We start from the raw sequence: 16,785 nt of genomic DNA on the forward strand, positions 1-16,785 counted from the left end.
CTCGTAGATGGTCAGGATAACAGGTCCAATTTGCCCTCGCTCGCACTATGCAAGTAAGAACACCAAAGCTTCCTCATCAATATATAAGCTAGAGAAGAGCTCTGAGTAATGGACCTTCAACTCATTTCGACAAATTGAAAAGAAATTTTTCAATCAACTAATATTCTCAATCCGAAAGCTTTTTCTTTTTCTTTTTAATCAAAGGATGAATGGATTTGGTGAGTCGAATTACGCATAAAGTTTGGTCATCAAACTACAATAGTAACCTTATTCTCCAAACCCACACAAGGTGGTTGGAAAAAACCAAAACCCCGGAATTAACCATCCACTACACATTAGCATTCAACCCGGAAGCTTCCTGTAATGCATGACTAGGCCAAGTTCCTTGATGGCTTGATCTTGCCCTTTCCTTTGTTTCCCTTTCATTAAGTGTCAATTTTTTTATTTTATTTTATATTTTTCATCAGAATTTGTATTAGATTCTAGTCCTTTACGTTTTATATAAAGAATTGTACGCTTACTCTTTACCAATGAGATGCTTAATCCAGTATCTCTGAAAAGAGTGTAGAGGTTGAATGAGGACAACGTGGCGTCCAAATCATATACTTCTTTGAGAAGCATTACGAAGTGTAGAGGTTGAATGAACACCGAGACTAAAATTCTCGAGTTCAATTGCTAGCTTTCTGGAAATCATGTACCATTGGAAGGAGATTGTAGCTATAGCAATTAGCAACCCTAGTTTATCAAAGTGTATCAGGCGGCAAATTTCACCTTTTTCCCTTATGTTTTTGAGACTTAATTTCCTCCATTATATATACCAAATTATGCTCCTCCATTATATATACCAAATTTTGCAACAAAACTCGATTGCTGCTTTCAATTTGTTGTCCAGGTATGTTTTACACATGGTTCTAAAAAAGGCTAAGCGCTAGTCGGACGGTGGGCTGGGGGTCTAATGCCTAGGCAGGATCTGGGCAGGGACCAAGGCGGATTAGGTAGATTTAAGTAAAATCTATTATATATCATATAAATAAGTGTTTTATTTTATTTTCATAATACTTAAAAGATACATAATTGCATTGGGATGCATAAATTGCAAAATATAATGACATGGATTATAAAGTATTAGAACATAACGAAAATATAGGGGACAACATGTAGTGTGTGTTAATCTAAGTATTCAACAAGTCTCTCACAATTTATAAAAAATAAAATAAAATGCAAAATGAAAGTTATCTATTTTTTGTCTAAGTGAGAGTCGCGACCTAGGCATGGTGCCTAGGTTGGTTTGGGCGGGCTAGGCAGGCATCTAGGCACTCTAGGCGGGCGCCAAAGCAGTTCTAGGTGCCATTTCTTTATTAATCAGAGAGGTGACCAGCCGCCTAGCACCTAGACGGGACTTAGACGGCGCTAGGTGGGGATTTTTTGAACAATGGTTTTGCATCTCTAGGTACTCTGTTTTTCAATTGTAATTTCATTACATTGTTTATATTTAGGTTCATTGTTTGGAGGTGCAGTAAGTAGCAAAGTTGCCAGTTCGGCCCTGAACAACAATGGCTGCTGCATTTTTGGTTGTTTATGACTCAAAAAAGGTTTTTAGGCGTATTCAGACATCGACCCTCCTGTATCTTCAATATAACATATGAGCTTCCACCCAAGATCATTGCCAGTATGGCTGAAAGATAGGGACAGACACAAGTAAAGTGCAAATTTTTGGCGTTCGTCCTTCCAAATTTTCCTTCCACATCCTTCCAACATTAGAGAATACTGTCTTTTTTCTGAAATGAGAATCTTTGGCGTTCGGCCGTTGGTATAGGTTGATCCTTTTGGGTCCTTCACGTTACCCAGACAATTCACCAATATCATCACTAGTGATTGTTGCATCTGTCCGAAAATAAATTCCCCTCGGCCCGTGTTGAAACACTTAACTATACAACTCACATACTTGTCAGACTTGCAACATGCTGTTTGAATACCGTCACCTGAACGTTAAGGGTTTCTGACTTATTTGCGCCATTGTTAGCCTGTATGAACCACTGTTTCCAAAATTCCACAAATGCAAGAAGAAGAAGAAACTAGTTAGTAAACCTTTTTGTCCAATGAACCTACTGTCTTACCAGGATTATAGAACATTATAAGCATTAGCTTCATTACTGTTTTATTACCACACCACACTATTAGGTTTTTGTAAACCTACATGGTTCCAATGAACAACGCCTCCTCCCCCGGGCGTGCTTGCGCGCACTCATCGGATTTATGAACTTTAGCACCAGCTTCATTCAAGCTGTATTTCCTGATAATGTTTTGTTTCCTTGTAATTAATCATAAGGTACATGTGGGGTTACAGGACTAAATGCATATGTACATACATGGTAAAGATAATGGTAGCATGTTCAATTGCCCAGACCTTTTGAAGATGCTCCTACTCGAGAGAAGAAAATCAAATGCATGTTGGGAGAAGCAAAGAATCTATCAAATGTGTATGAGAAAGCTGTATATATATCACATCTACCACCAATTTCACGTGTTATATGATAATAAAGATGAGAATCAAAAAATAAAAAAAATAAAAAGACAACAAATAAAGGTGAGATTGTACTTTGGCTTTTTCTTTTATAAGAATGTGTTGAGAATAAATCTCACATTGATGGAAGAATAAATCTTGCATGGACTTATAAGTAAGTTGGGATACTCCTCATATTGTCAATTGGTTTTATGGTGTAACTTTAACTTTCTTTATAATGAGATTCTTTATTTGTCTTAGTAGTTGTTCAAATTTCACATCTCACGTCAGAATAAAATTCTTCCTAGTTTCTATAAACTTCTCTCCACTTCTCTCATTTGATTTCATTTTCTTTTGATCTTCCAAAACATGTAACCATTTTGGAGACATATATTTCAAATTTATTTATGTTTTGGATTGCTGGTTCTTGCTTGCCAGATTGGTACTTCGGTTTGTTTTCCTTCTTGGATCTTGTTGCTTCCCCTTTGTTACCCTTTTGTTGAAGATCAAGCTAGAAGGCGAGTTGAATTGGAAGTCAAAAAATGGAAATATAAACGCACATAGAATAAAATACTTTATTTTATTTATTTCTTTATTAGAATAAGGTGAGTTGAAATTTATTAGTTTATTTTATTTATTAGTGGGCTTTTTTTTTACTTAGAAAAATGCTCACATGACTTATTAACATCGAAACTGAATGATAAGTGCTTCTTTCAATTGCAATCAAGTAAAGGGTGTCATCTCTTACTAATCTATATGCATACAATACATGCACGAGAATAGGCCCACCTCAAGTGTTGTTAGACAAACCGACTCTCTTTCATTTTGTTATTCTTACTTTTTTTTTGGGGTGTGCTATCCACACACCCCTTGATAATTTATGTTCGTTGATCTTCTTCAATTCATCCAATCCGATGGTCGAAAATTAAAAAGGTGTGTGAGAAGTAAAATGAGGTGTGTCGATATCACACCCCTTTTTTTTATCACACCCTTTTTTTTCCGCTTAATTGACATAAAATCTCATTAAATAAATAGGCAGATTGAACATGGCAGCTACAGTTGTTCTTACAGTTCTTAACCGTAAGAACTATGACGATTGGAATTCTCGAATTAAGACCTACTTGTTGGTTGAAGATCTTTGGGACATTGTCAAAGGCACCTATGAACTTCCTAGAGAAGAAGATGCTGAGGCTGAACGTAAGGATTGGAAGAATAATGTCAAAGCCTTATACGCAATCCAGAGTTCTTGCGGGGATGATACATATAAAATAATCTAAGTACGACGCTGAGGCCAAAATAGCATGGCTTTCTTTGTATAGTTTTCTGAAGTCAAGTGATACCCCAAGTACAAAAGGTACGTGCATACATGAAAAGGTGAAGGAAAAAAGAAGAGCTGATAAACACACACACACACACACACATATATATATATATATATGTATGTATGTATGTATGTATATATATGGTAATATGGTTGTACCTTTTAGGAGATCTATCCTAATTTGATGAGAAATATTTTGTAATTATTATGTAATAAAGTAATCTCATTTTGTAACGAATAAAAAGAAAAGTATTATTGTTTGGAAATGTAGAAAAAGAAAAGACCAATTAAGAATTGATAGGTAACATCTGAACATCAAGTTTTCCATTTTCAAATGAGAGGTCACTTGTTAAAGCGTATCCAAGCCGGATTGATGGAAATGATCGTGATGCTGCAATGGAAGGAGGGCTCAATGTAGGACATGATTGTAAAACCTTGTTTGAATGACAATGAGATTATAGCTGGATTACTTGGGTGGCACTTACTAGTTGTACTGGTTATGTGAAACACAAGGAGTCTTAAGAGCCTTAGTAAAATAAGAGTCGTGGAGTTTTAAATATTGCAGCTGATCTATTTAAATCCTTATTGAGTATATACTAATATGGATAGTCATGATAGGACTTAAACTTGTTAAAGAGATAGGGATTATCACTCTTTCTGATAATAGGCTGGACTGAGTGAATCTTTAGCCATATGTATGGTTGTACAAATAGATGAAGTCCCTGCTTCCACACATACGCTCTATTAACATCTAAAACCCTATTCACTTAGAGAGGAGTATTATTGAGTGTTGAAAGTAGATGACTTCTTATGTTAATTATTCAATGGTGATATCTCCAGGTAAGTCGTTCTATCAGATTGCATGTTGTTGTATATCAATTATTGTGAATTTGATATTCAATCGGTAATCCTAGTGCTGAGTTGGTTTTCTACATTGCTGTAGTTCATATATTTATATATTGCTTACATGTGCTATTAGAGCCAACCCAACATGGCTAGGGTTCCTTATTTGGATTTTGTACATGGTTAAATGCTTCCGCTGCATACTAACAATTAAATTTGTATGATCATTATATATAATCAACTATGTACACCTCCAGTTGTGTTTGCTACTTTGTGCAGAGACCATCATTTAAAGAACAATTACAATATTGGAAATTCAATCAAGAAGAACTTGGATTCATATTTTATTTGTCAAAACCAAACTGATATATACGATTTGAATCGTAAACAAGGACTTCAACACCTAATCTGTTCAAAAGTGTTTAGTTTGTTGATTTTGGCTTGCTGTCTAAGTAATTGGACATGTGATTTGTTTGTATCAAGTGAATAATAATCTGCTCAAAAGTGTTTATTTATTCAAGTTAACGAATGAATCAGTGTATAGTGAAGTATTAAATTGACAAGATTGCTTTCTTCATCTGCTCAAAAGTGTTGGAGTTATGTAAATTGCCCTTGTGTTTAATATTTTGGCTATGCAAATCTAGTATAAATGGTTATACTATGCTTATACGATTATGTTTTGGGAAAAGATTAAGCGAAATATTTCCTTTTGTTTGTTGACACTTAATGACTAACAACTATGAAACTTAATATTTGATTTTGCAGCTCCTCACATGACATCCCTCAATTTCAACAATATTGAGACTTTGACTAGTTCAAACAACAAGAAGTGGAAGGAGGATGTTGAAATGGTTCTTGGCCTTATGGATCTCAATTTGGCGTTAAGGGAAGAAAAACCTGTAGCTATTACCGTAGATCATAAGGAAAAATTTGAAAAGTGGGAGAGAACAAACTGAATGTCATTGATGATTATGAGGAAGGTGATGACTCAATCAATTAAAGGGGGTGTTCCAAAACAAGATAATGCAAAGGACTTTGCAGTTGGGGAAAAGTTTAAAGAATCTAAAAAGGCTAAAACTGGGACTTTTCTTAGTCAAATTACTGCCATGAAGTTTGATGGTGATGGAAGTATCAGAGAACACATTCTCAAATTGGTTGATCTTGCTCAAAAGTTGAAGGACCTTGAGGTACCCATGACTAACCAGTTCTTAGTTCATATAGCTTTGAACTTTTTGCCTCCAAAATATAGGCAACTTAAGGTTTCTTACAACACTCAGAAAGATAAATGGGGCATCAATGAACTGATTTCTATGTGTGCGCAAGAAGAAGATCATCTCAAGAGTGACAATTCAGTGGATGTGAGTTTTGTGCAAGGAGAAAAATGCAAAAAGGACTTCACTCAAGGTTCAACAATGGTTGCTGGTAAGAAGAAGAAAGAAAGAAATTTCTTCTTCATTTAAATATGCTAACATCACCTCTAAGGGATCTCATAAAATAAAGCTTGTTAAAACTGAAACTGAGAAACTGAGAAAGAGAAGGAGAGTTACTTTTGAAAAGAAACAAGTCATTTAAGAAAGCATTGCAATGGCTTAAAAAATTGGCTTGTTAAGAAAGGTAATGAAATAAATGTTTTTGTGTGTGTTGAGTCTAATTTAGTTTATTTCCCTCCTAAAAGTTGTTGGTTTGACACAGGCTGTTCTATTCATATAACTAATTATTTGCAAGGTTTCTCAAAAACAAGGGAGATAAACAATGAAATCTACAATGTCTATGTGGGGAATGGGAGCAAAGTTGTTGTCAAATCCATAGGAAGTGTCAAGTTAGTTCTTTCATCTATCTTTATTTTAGATTCGAGTCTAGTACTTTATATACCTTCAATGCGAAGGAATTTAATTTATGCATCTAAGCTAGTTAAATCCGGCTTTACATTTGTGGGTGACGGTCAAAGTGTAAAGTTTTTCCATTCAAATAATATGAAAAAATTACTTGGTGAAGCTTATCTTAAAGTTGATATGTGGCAAATGAATTGTACTTATGAGATTGAATATTTTAATGTTCAAAGTGTTGGTTCAAAACAAGTGCTCACTCATGAAAAAACCTCAATGCTTTGGCACAAGAGTTTGGGGCACATCTCTAAAGAAAGCATCATCACCCTTATGAAATAAGATTTATTGCCACAACTTGATTTCAACAATTTTAAAGAGTGCATTGATTGTTTTAAAGGAAAACTCACCAATACTAGGAATATAGGTCACACTGTAGCCAATCTCTATTAGAAATTATACACACTGACATTTGTGGACATTTTCCAATTAAAACCATATGTGGAAAGTCATATTTCATAACATTTATTGATGCTTTTTCACAGTTTGCATATGTTTTTCTCATTTTTGAAAAATCTGAAGCCTTGGATTGTTTTAAATCATTTTATTTAGAAGTTGAAAAACAACTAGAAAAACACGTTAAAATTGTAAGATCTGATAGAGGTGGTGAGTATTTTGGCAGGTTCACTAAGGCTGGTCAACACAAAGGACCTTTTGCAACTTATCTGGAACAAAATGGCATCATGGCTCAATATACTACCGCTAGGACTCCTCATCAAAATGGTGTTGCTGAACAAAGGAATTGAACTCTAAAGGACATGATCAAGTCCATGTTTGGACATTCAAAGCTCCCATTGTTTCTCTGGGGAGAGGCACTGAAAATTGTACACTATATATTGAACCATGTACCAAGCAAGTCCTTTAACATGGTACCATTCCAAGCTTGGACGGGAAGAAGACGAAGTTTTAATCACTTTCGTGTATGGGGTTGTAATGCCGATGCTAGATTTTATAATCCAACTGAGAAAAAGCTTGATCCGAGAACCACCAGTTGCAAGTTCATTGGGTATTTTGAGAAGTCTAAAGGGTATAAGTTCTTTTGCCCTAGCAGTCACTCGAGGGTCATGGAAACACATAATGAAAAATTTCTCACAAATGAGGATGAGACTGACATAAGTACATCAACAGCCATATCCCTAGAATTTGAAGAAATCCCACATGATAGTGAGTTACTTGATCAGCAAGCAACTACTATCACTATTCCCATTGATTTGCAGGCTTGACCTTCTCATGACAACCTACATACATCCTAGGAAGAGGACATAATGAACAAGGAATAAGTTCCCCATGCAGCTGCTCAAGAAAATGAAATACATGCACCTGCACAACTAACTTAAGATGATCTTATGAATGCTTTAGTTACTGCAACTTCAAAATTAAATGTTCGAAAATCATAGAGGGTTCGCAAGGCTATGCTTCCAGATTTTGTGTATCTTAATGAGATTGAACATACCATAGGTGATGAAGATGATCATTTGTCTTACAATCAAGTTATAACAAGTGCATGATCAAAGTTATGGAGTTCGACCATGCACAAAGAACTAGAGTCTATGAAGAGGAACAATGTGTGGAGTCTAGTTCCAAAACCAATTGGGATAACAAAAGTTGTTGGCTATAAGTGGGTATTCAAGATAAAAAGAGATTCACAGGGCAATATTGACAAACACAAAGCAAGGCTAGTGGCAAAGGGTTTTACGCAAAGGGAAATAATTGGCTATAATGAGACATTTTCTCCAATCTCAACAAAAGATTCCATGAGAATAATCCTAGCTTTCACGGCACACTTTGATTTAGAACTTCATCAAATGGACGTCAAGACGGCAGTCCTAAATGGAGACCTTGAAGAAGACATTTACATGCAACAAGCACCTGGATTTGTTAAAAAGGGGAAAGAGACAATGGTTTGTAAGTTGGATAAGTCTATTTATGGCTTGAAACAAGCCTCAAGGCAATGGAACAAGAAATTTGATCAAGTAATGGCAACTTCTAGATTTCAAGAGAACAAAATGGATGAGTGTATTTACCTGAAAGTTTGTGGCTTAAAGGTCATATTCTTAATATTGTATGTGGAAGATATATTATTAGCCAGCTTCGATATATCTCTACTACAGTTAACTAAGAGTGTGCTCACTCAAAACTTTGACATGAAGGATTTGGGGGAAGCTTGATTCGTTTTGGGATAGAAATAATAAAAGATCATGCTAAGAAGTCTCTTGGTATCTCTCAAAGACAATATATCAAAAAGCGTTCAAATGGAGAATTGCCTATTGGCAAGGGAGACAAACTGAGCAGTGATCAATGTCCCAAAAATAAATTGGAGAAGGAATGAATGAAAGACAAGCCTTACACATCTCTTGTAGGGAGTTTGATGTATGCTTAGGTATGCACAAGACCGGATTTAGATTTTACAGTGTGTACTAGGTAGGTTTCAATCAAATCTTGGTGCATCTCATTGGGTTGTAGCTAAAAAGATACTGAGGTATCTCAAAAGAATAAGAGATTTCATGTTAACTTAGAATCATGTGGTTGGAATTGGTGGCATTCACAAACTATGATTTGGTAGGATGTGTGGACGATAGGAAATCAGCTAATGGTATATTTTCCTATTAGCTAATGGTGCATTGTCATGGAAGAGTGCAAAACAAAAGGGTATTGCGTCTTCAACTACATAAGTTGAATTTATAAGGTGTTATGCAACAACTCAACAAGCCAATTGGCTTAGAAACATGATGAAAGGATTGGAAATCATTGATGGTATTGAAAGGCCCCTCAAGCTGTATTGTGACAACAGAGCTGCAATTTTTTTTCCCGAAGAATAATAAGAGGTCTTATGCAAGTAGATTGATGGATATTAAGTACTTAAAGGTGAGAGATGACATGAAGAAAGGGACTGTCAAAATTGAGTACATCAACACAAGTTTAATGGTTGTTGACCCAATGACAAAGGCCTTACCAGTGGGAGTCGATCTTCAAGAAACATGTTTTTAACATGGGAGTAAGAGAGTCTTTTGATTCAGTTAATGAATGGGAGTACGCATTCCATGAACTGTGTTGATTTTGTTTCAATTGTTCTTTCTTTATAGTTGACAGCTGTTAGTTGCGTTGCAATTCATTATTATCATATTATTTATTCAAATGGCTACTTGTGTTTTTACAAACAATTTTGGTACTGAAGGTTTTCAGTTTGTTATGAGAAACTGACATTATGAGTTGTCAAATCTTGACATCATGAGTCTTAAAGGTAACATAGTATTTCAAGTTAAATATGTATGTGATCACAGAGTGCAAAGTGTAGATAATGTGTGCTTTGTTTTTTGTGGTCCTGTATTTTACTCAAGATGACAGGTTACTGAGAAGGATAGTTGCAAACTTTTGTGAACTCAATGATCATCATGATTCTTATAATATTGAGGCATATCATTGACATTCAAGTGGGAGAATGTAAAACCTTATATGAATGACAATAAGATTACAGATGGATTGCTTAAGTGGTACTTAACTAGTTGTATTGGTTTTGTGAAACATAAGGAGTTTGAGAGCCTTAGTAAAATAAAAGTCATGGAGTTTTAAATATTGTAGTTGATCTATTTAAATCCTTATTGAGTATATACTAATATTTAGAGTCATGATAGGACTTAAACTTGTTAAAGAGATATGGATTATCACTCTTTGTTATAATAGGCTGGACCTAGTGAATCTCTAGCCTTATATATGGTTGTATAAATAGATGAAGTCCTTGTTTCCACACATACGCTCTATTGACATGTAAAATCTTATTCACTTAGGGAAGAGTATTATTGAGTGTTGGAAGTAGAAGACTTATTATGTTAATTCTTCAATGGTGACATCTCCAGGTAAGTCGTTTTATCATATTGCATGTTGTTGTATATCAGTTATTGTGAATCTAATATTCAATTGGTAATCCTAGTGTTATGTTGGTTTTCTACATTGTTTTAGTTCATATATTTATATACTGCTTACAATGATAAGATTAGCAATGCTAACGATATTGATGCAACTTTCGTCAAATATATCAAGTCTAAAGATTGGGATAATGTGATCAAGTTGCTTCGTGAACATCGCCAGCTAGGAAGATTTCCAATTTACATAGATGACGACAATGGTACAACTCTTCATTGCACAACCATCATACATCCGCACAAGACCGCCAACTTGCACATTTTGAAAATTTGGTGGAGTAAATGGCAAAGGAAGACTTGGAAATTGAAGATCGTTTTGGTCAGACAACTCTTTATTGTTTAGTGCATTATCATCCAGAAAGGGTTGAACTAACTAAATGCATGCTTGAAAAGAACGACAATTTACTTACTATTTTATGTCCTTATTGTTGGGGCTAGATTTGTCCCTTGCATAACTCCCTTGGCCTTTCTCATCAGGCAAAGTTTGATGTTTAGTTCTTTGCAACACGAATTTGGAATTAGTCTGAGAGGTGCCTTTGTAAGGCATTTCTTAGGCATTGAGGCTCACAATCAGAACTAATAGAGATTCGAGTGTGCCACTGTTCTTTTTGTCTAACAGATTGTTTACTTGATTATTCAATTAATCGATTTCTTGCGCTACAAGTCACTTTAACTTCTTGTAATATCAGGATTGTTCAAACATAGGTTAAGTCTGCATTAAGTTCTTTTCTTTGCCTTTTGATTAAGGATTTTCATTTGTAGCATCACATGTTCGTATATAAAGGAAGTTGAGATTAATCAAGTTGATTTCTTAGTTATTATTTTAGATCGACAACAAAGTAACCAAAATAATTAGTTGCCAAGATTAATTATGACTAAAAGTTGAGCAAAAATAATTAGAAATGACATGAAATTCAAAGGAAGAAACAAAAACTACACATCTACTTTATGTAAGTATAGATAAATGAGATTCAGGCAAGATTACAAACTTGGCGGGCAAGGTTTATCTTCTTGCAGACACCTCTCCTTGTATTTTACAGTGATTGGGATCTTTAGAAAATGAAATATAAACAAGGTTTACTAAAGGGATTCGATACTACAACAAAGAGAAGGGCTTCTAAAATCAAACAAAAGAAAGCTCTCTATGGTGGACCTAAGACTTGAAAAGGACAAGGGATGAACAAACTAATGGCCTGTTTGGTATCCTATTTGAAATTTTTTATCATTTCTCAAAACATTTCTTAAGAACATTTCTTGAAAACAATTTTCTTTAAGATCAAAAACTTGATTGCTTGTGATTTAAATTTTTTAAATCTTACGACTTAAACTAGACAAAGAGATCTAAAAAGAGGGTCACATGTGAGGGAGAAAGAGGAGAGAGAATGAAAGAAAGTAAGAGGATTGAAGGAAAGAGAAAGAAGATAGATGATTGAACGAGATAGAGAGGAAGAGGAGTGAGAGAAAGAACCGAGAGAATGAAGAGAACGGATTGGAGCAGAGACGAAAAAAGTAAAAAAAAAAAAGAAAGTAAGAGGATTGAAGAAAAGAGAGAGAGAGAGATAGATTTGGAGTGAGAAGGGAGGAGAGAGAAAAAAGAAAGGAGTGAATTTAAGTTTAAAAACTCTAAAAACTCATTTTTTATGTTTTTAGAGAATATACTATATTTTTTAGTTAGTCTTGAGTTTAGTTTTTAAAAATAGTTCTACCAAACAAGTTTTTAAGGCCTAAAACTTGAAAATTATTTTTGAGTTTAAAAAGTTTGGATTCTAGTAGAGTACCAAACATGCCTTAAAGTTTTTTTTCTTTCAAGTTTGAGTGTACTAATAGTTGCTTGATTGATTGGTTGAGAGAGAGTTTATGCTTGTGCCCTTCCTTGCTTTTATAGACTTTCCTAGCCCTATTGTCCAAGCCTTCCCTTTTGGTGATGGATCCCAGCGCATGGTGAGTCATCATCTGCTTTTATTAATTACCTTCCTATGCCATGGAAAATTACTTTTTCATTGAGGGTGAGCTGTCCTTTACCGCTTGTCACCTCATATAGGCTTGCTGCCTATTAGTTGCTAGAAAATGATTTTAAATTCATCTTGGGCTACCACCTTTCCCTGTCCTTTCCGTGTAATCAAGGCCGTTGAGTAAGCATAGTTCTCAACCGTTGGATGGAAAAGTGAAGATATTTTTTGAAGGATAATATTATGGTTTTTATCATAATTATCTTTTAATAAATTATCTTAGTTTTCTTGTACAAAATAAATTATAGGGATTCTTGACTCTTCACTTGGCCTAACATGGATCTGCAAGCCGAAGATAATGGTGGATAGGACCTAAGCAAGCTAGGACGTTGTCAGATGATGGAAGACTTGCATGTCGTGTGAAAAGCTACAAGTTATATATATATGTAGGTGCATAAGGTCTAAGGAGTGACTGTAGGTGCATAAAAGATAAAGTGGTCAGAGTTTTATTTATTATAATTATGCATGGGATAAATGAGTGGTCAGCAGCAATAGTTAGAAAGGTGAAGTCACGAACTACAATATGGGGATATGCTTGGCTTTTAACGCGGATCAACTTCAGGAATTAGAGTTGCAATTAAACTCTACAATAATATCAGACCTTGCCAAGCAGAAAAATGAATACTATAAATACAAGAATCGGTGTAACATTCAAGGGGCCTCTAATTCAACACACAACTGCCCTGCGTAAACTCTCTCAAGAATTGAGATTTTTATTTTCTCTTTTCGCTGACACATCTTCCGTTGGCATCAACAGCACTGTGAAAGCAACCGGTGATATCTTAAGTCGGCATAGATAGCTCTGTCATCGTAGAATTAGCCGATCTCGCAACATCTTCCGTTGGCATCAACAACACTGCGATGAGGACGGTTGATGACCTATCCAAGTCTCGGTTGAGAAGGATTTCTGAATCCTTATTGGTCGAGGTCATCTCATCAACCTTCTCGGCGAAGTGAGGTGTTACGAGTTACTACATTCGGCACATTGGAAGCCGAATTGGATATTGAACTTCGCTAAGTTAGCAGCCTTGTCTTCAGGTTCGAGAACCCAAGAGGCCGAGATGTGTTCCTTCCTCGGTCGCAATCGCAAGACGCAGAAGTCAGCCGTGCACCCAACGCAACATCAACAAATTTACTCCTCGGTCGAGCTTGGCCGACGAGTTGGCACGCCCCGCATTCATCGAAGAACGTAGTTAGCTTATAAATTACTCGGCCTACGTGCCACGTAGGCTTGGTAGTTTTTAGGACCAACATTTTGGCACTCCCAGTGGGACCCAGTGCTAAAACTACGAAGTTCACATGATCTATCTCGATCAGGCTTCAAGGGATGAGTGTCATTGCCTATTAAAGAAGCAAAAACAACTTCTCGAGAGATTGGGAATAATTTCTGAAAGGCAAGAGGCCGGGGGGAAAGTTTCCACTCCGGCCACAACCAATATTCGGCCTAAGAAAATTGTTAATTTGGCCGAAGAACAAAGGCCACCTATTTTTTCGGTCGAGACTGGAAGTGTGGTAGGCCTAGAAGAAAATGTTCAAGTTTATGAGCCACAAATTGACTCAGAAAATGATTCGTCAGAGGAGTGCTCCAATGACGAACAAGGCCGCAACATTGGCTTAGCCCAAGAAACCACGACAATTGATATGATTATTGGCGATAAAGCCGATATAGAGAAATCTCGTTCGGCTAAGATGTTTGAATTAAAAGCGGAAATTATTATGCCCAGGGGGCATAGTAATTGTTCAATACATTCGGCAGCCGATGATAAAAAATATTTCGCCAAGTCAAAAGTATTTGGAGGAAAACCTTTATTCGGCTTAGAGCGAAATCAATGTGAAGATTTTGTTATTACAAGATCTCAACTTGGAATAAAGCATCGTTGGCCTCCTCCTAATTATGATTCAGCCGTTTTTATTTTCTTAATCATTCGGCCGTGCATGCCGAGACTTAAGAAAATAAGAGGGGCAACGTGCAGTACGAACATTACCAATGCGATGGCCGAGAATTGATGGTAAACCAAGCGGCCGAGAATCATATTTTTCTCGGTCTCGTTTTCTTTGGCCAGTTCGACCAAATGGAGTGGGCAGCCTAAAGGTGCTGCGACCATTTTTCGTCTCGGACAAGGACCTTTTCATCATCAAGTGGTTCCACTCAGTGGCATTTGTCAGGAGGAAAAAATATATATATATGCTTGGTGCAGTGTGCAATTTGTTTGAAATATCAAGCCAGCGAGCCATTATAACCTCAGTGTTAAAGCCAGTCTACAATCAGGATATATATGCGGCACCCTTTCTTCTCGGTAGTAACAACCTGAAACAATATATATATATATATATATATATATATGCCAACTGCATGTACAACAGCGTCACAGATTGAGACAAGGGGGTTTGTTGAAAAAAAAAAAAAATATGCAGACACATGCAAGCCAAGGTCGCCGAGTGGAGTATCATCGACTCGGCCGATGCGTCAAGTGCTTTAGTCCGAGCTCAGGTGCCTTCGGCCATATGGTTTTTTTTCCATTCGGCCATTAGACCACGACATCTTCGTCTTATCGATTCAGAGCTAATTTTCTCGTTTAAGATGCTACATGATCGTATAGTCTCGGTTGTTGTTCATCTTGGTATGACCAAACATGTTCCCTGGCTGATGAAGTTCCTCGGCCACTTTTACATGAGACTCTTTGATGTTTTCGGTACCATATATATATATATATATATATATAGATAAGCAGCCTTCATTTTCAATGAATGGTTCCAAGACAAAAAATGGCCACAATTTTTGGGAAGCCAATTCAAAAAGACATGTTCCAGTAGCCATGACTTTTGGGTGGTAGGCCCCTGGCCTAATATTATTTAGTCAAAAGTCTTTGAATGGGGTCATTCGGCCATGGGGTCATTCGACAGTAAAGTGGAGACATTATTAATGGCAGTTCTTCAACTGGTGCATTCGACCGATGCGCGTATTCGGCCAGTTATTGATGTGACTTCGATTGGATGTGGAGATAATTTGTGATTTATTAGTTCTTGGCGATTATAGAAGGCACTCAGCTGGACCCCACAGTGAGGCAAGAGGCAGATAAATGACACACTTTTAGTGGCTATTCGGTGCACTATGACTAGCAATTACGTGTGGCCAAGAAGAATGCCACACTATACTTTCTCACTTTGACCGATGCCATCCACCTTGACAGTAATTGGGATGGGTAATTGCATATTCTTTCGAAAATAATGGGAATAAATTTTATTAGATGATGGTTTTTCAGTAGTACTCGGCCCAGTTTTCTTGGCTACCCAGTTTCTCTCGGCCCCAGTTAATTGGTTGGCAATGCTTAATTTCCTTAACCATTCGGCTCGCGAGCCGAAGTCCAAGGAAATTGGGGGGCAATGTTTGGACCCAATTTTACACCATCGATCCATGTAATCAAGGCCGTTGAGTAAGCATAGTTCTCAACCGTCGGATGGAAAAGTGAAGATATTTTTTGAAGGATAATATTATGGTTTTTATCATAATTATCTTTTAATAAATTATCTTAGTTTTCTTGTACAAAATAAATTATAGGGATTCTTGGACTCTTCACTTGGCCTAACATGGATTTGCAAGCCGAAGATAATGGTGGATAGGACCTAAGCAAGCTAGGACGTTGTCAGATGATAGAAGACTTGCATGTCGTGTGAAAAACTACAAGTTATATATATATGTAGGCTGTATAGTTTGCATGCATCTCCCAGACTATAAAGTTTTATATATATATATATATATATATAATAGTGGTTATTTTGATGGGATTAAGCATTGATTGATGTGATAAGGTCTAAGGAGTGACTGTAGGTGCATAAAAGATAAAGTGGTCAGAGTTTTATTTATTATAATTATGCATGGGATAAATGAGTGGTCAGCAGCAACAGTTAGAAAGGTGAAGTCATGAACTACAATCTGGGGATATGCTTGGCTTTTAACACGGATCAACTTCAGGAATTAGAGTTGCAATTAAACATTACAATATTATCAGACCTTGCTAAGCAGAAAAATGAATACTATAAATACAAGACTCGGTGCAACATTCAAGGGACCTCTAATTCAACACACAACTGCCCTGCGCAAACTCTCTCAAGAATTGAGATTTTTATTTTCTCTTTTCATTGACACATCTTCCGTTGGCATCAACAGCACTGTGAAAGCAACCGGTGATATCTTAAGTCGGCATAGATAGCTCTGTCACCGTAGAATCAGCCGATCTCGCAGCATCTTCCGTTGGCATCAACAGCACTGCGGCGATGACGGTTGATTACCTATCCAAGTCTCGGT

The sequence above is a fragment of the Malus domestica genome, chromosome 03 (assembly GCF_042453785.1).
Source record: "Malus domestica chromosome 03, GDT2T_hap1".
Classification (NCBI taxonomy): Eukaryota; Viridiplantae; Streptophyta; class Magnoliopsida; order Rosales; family Rosaceae; genus Malus; species Malus domestica.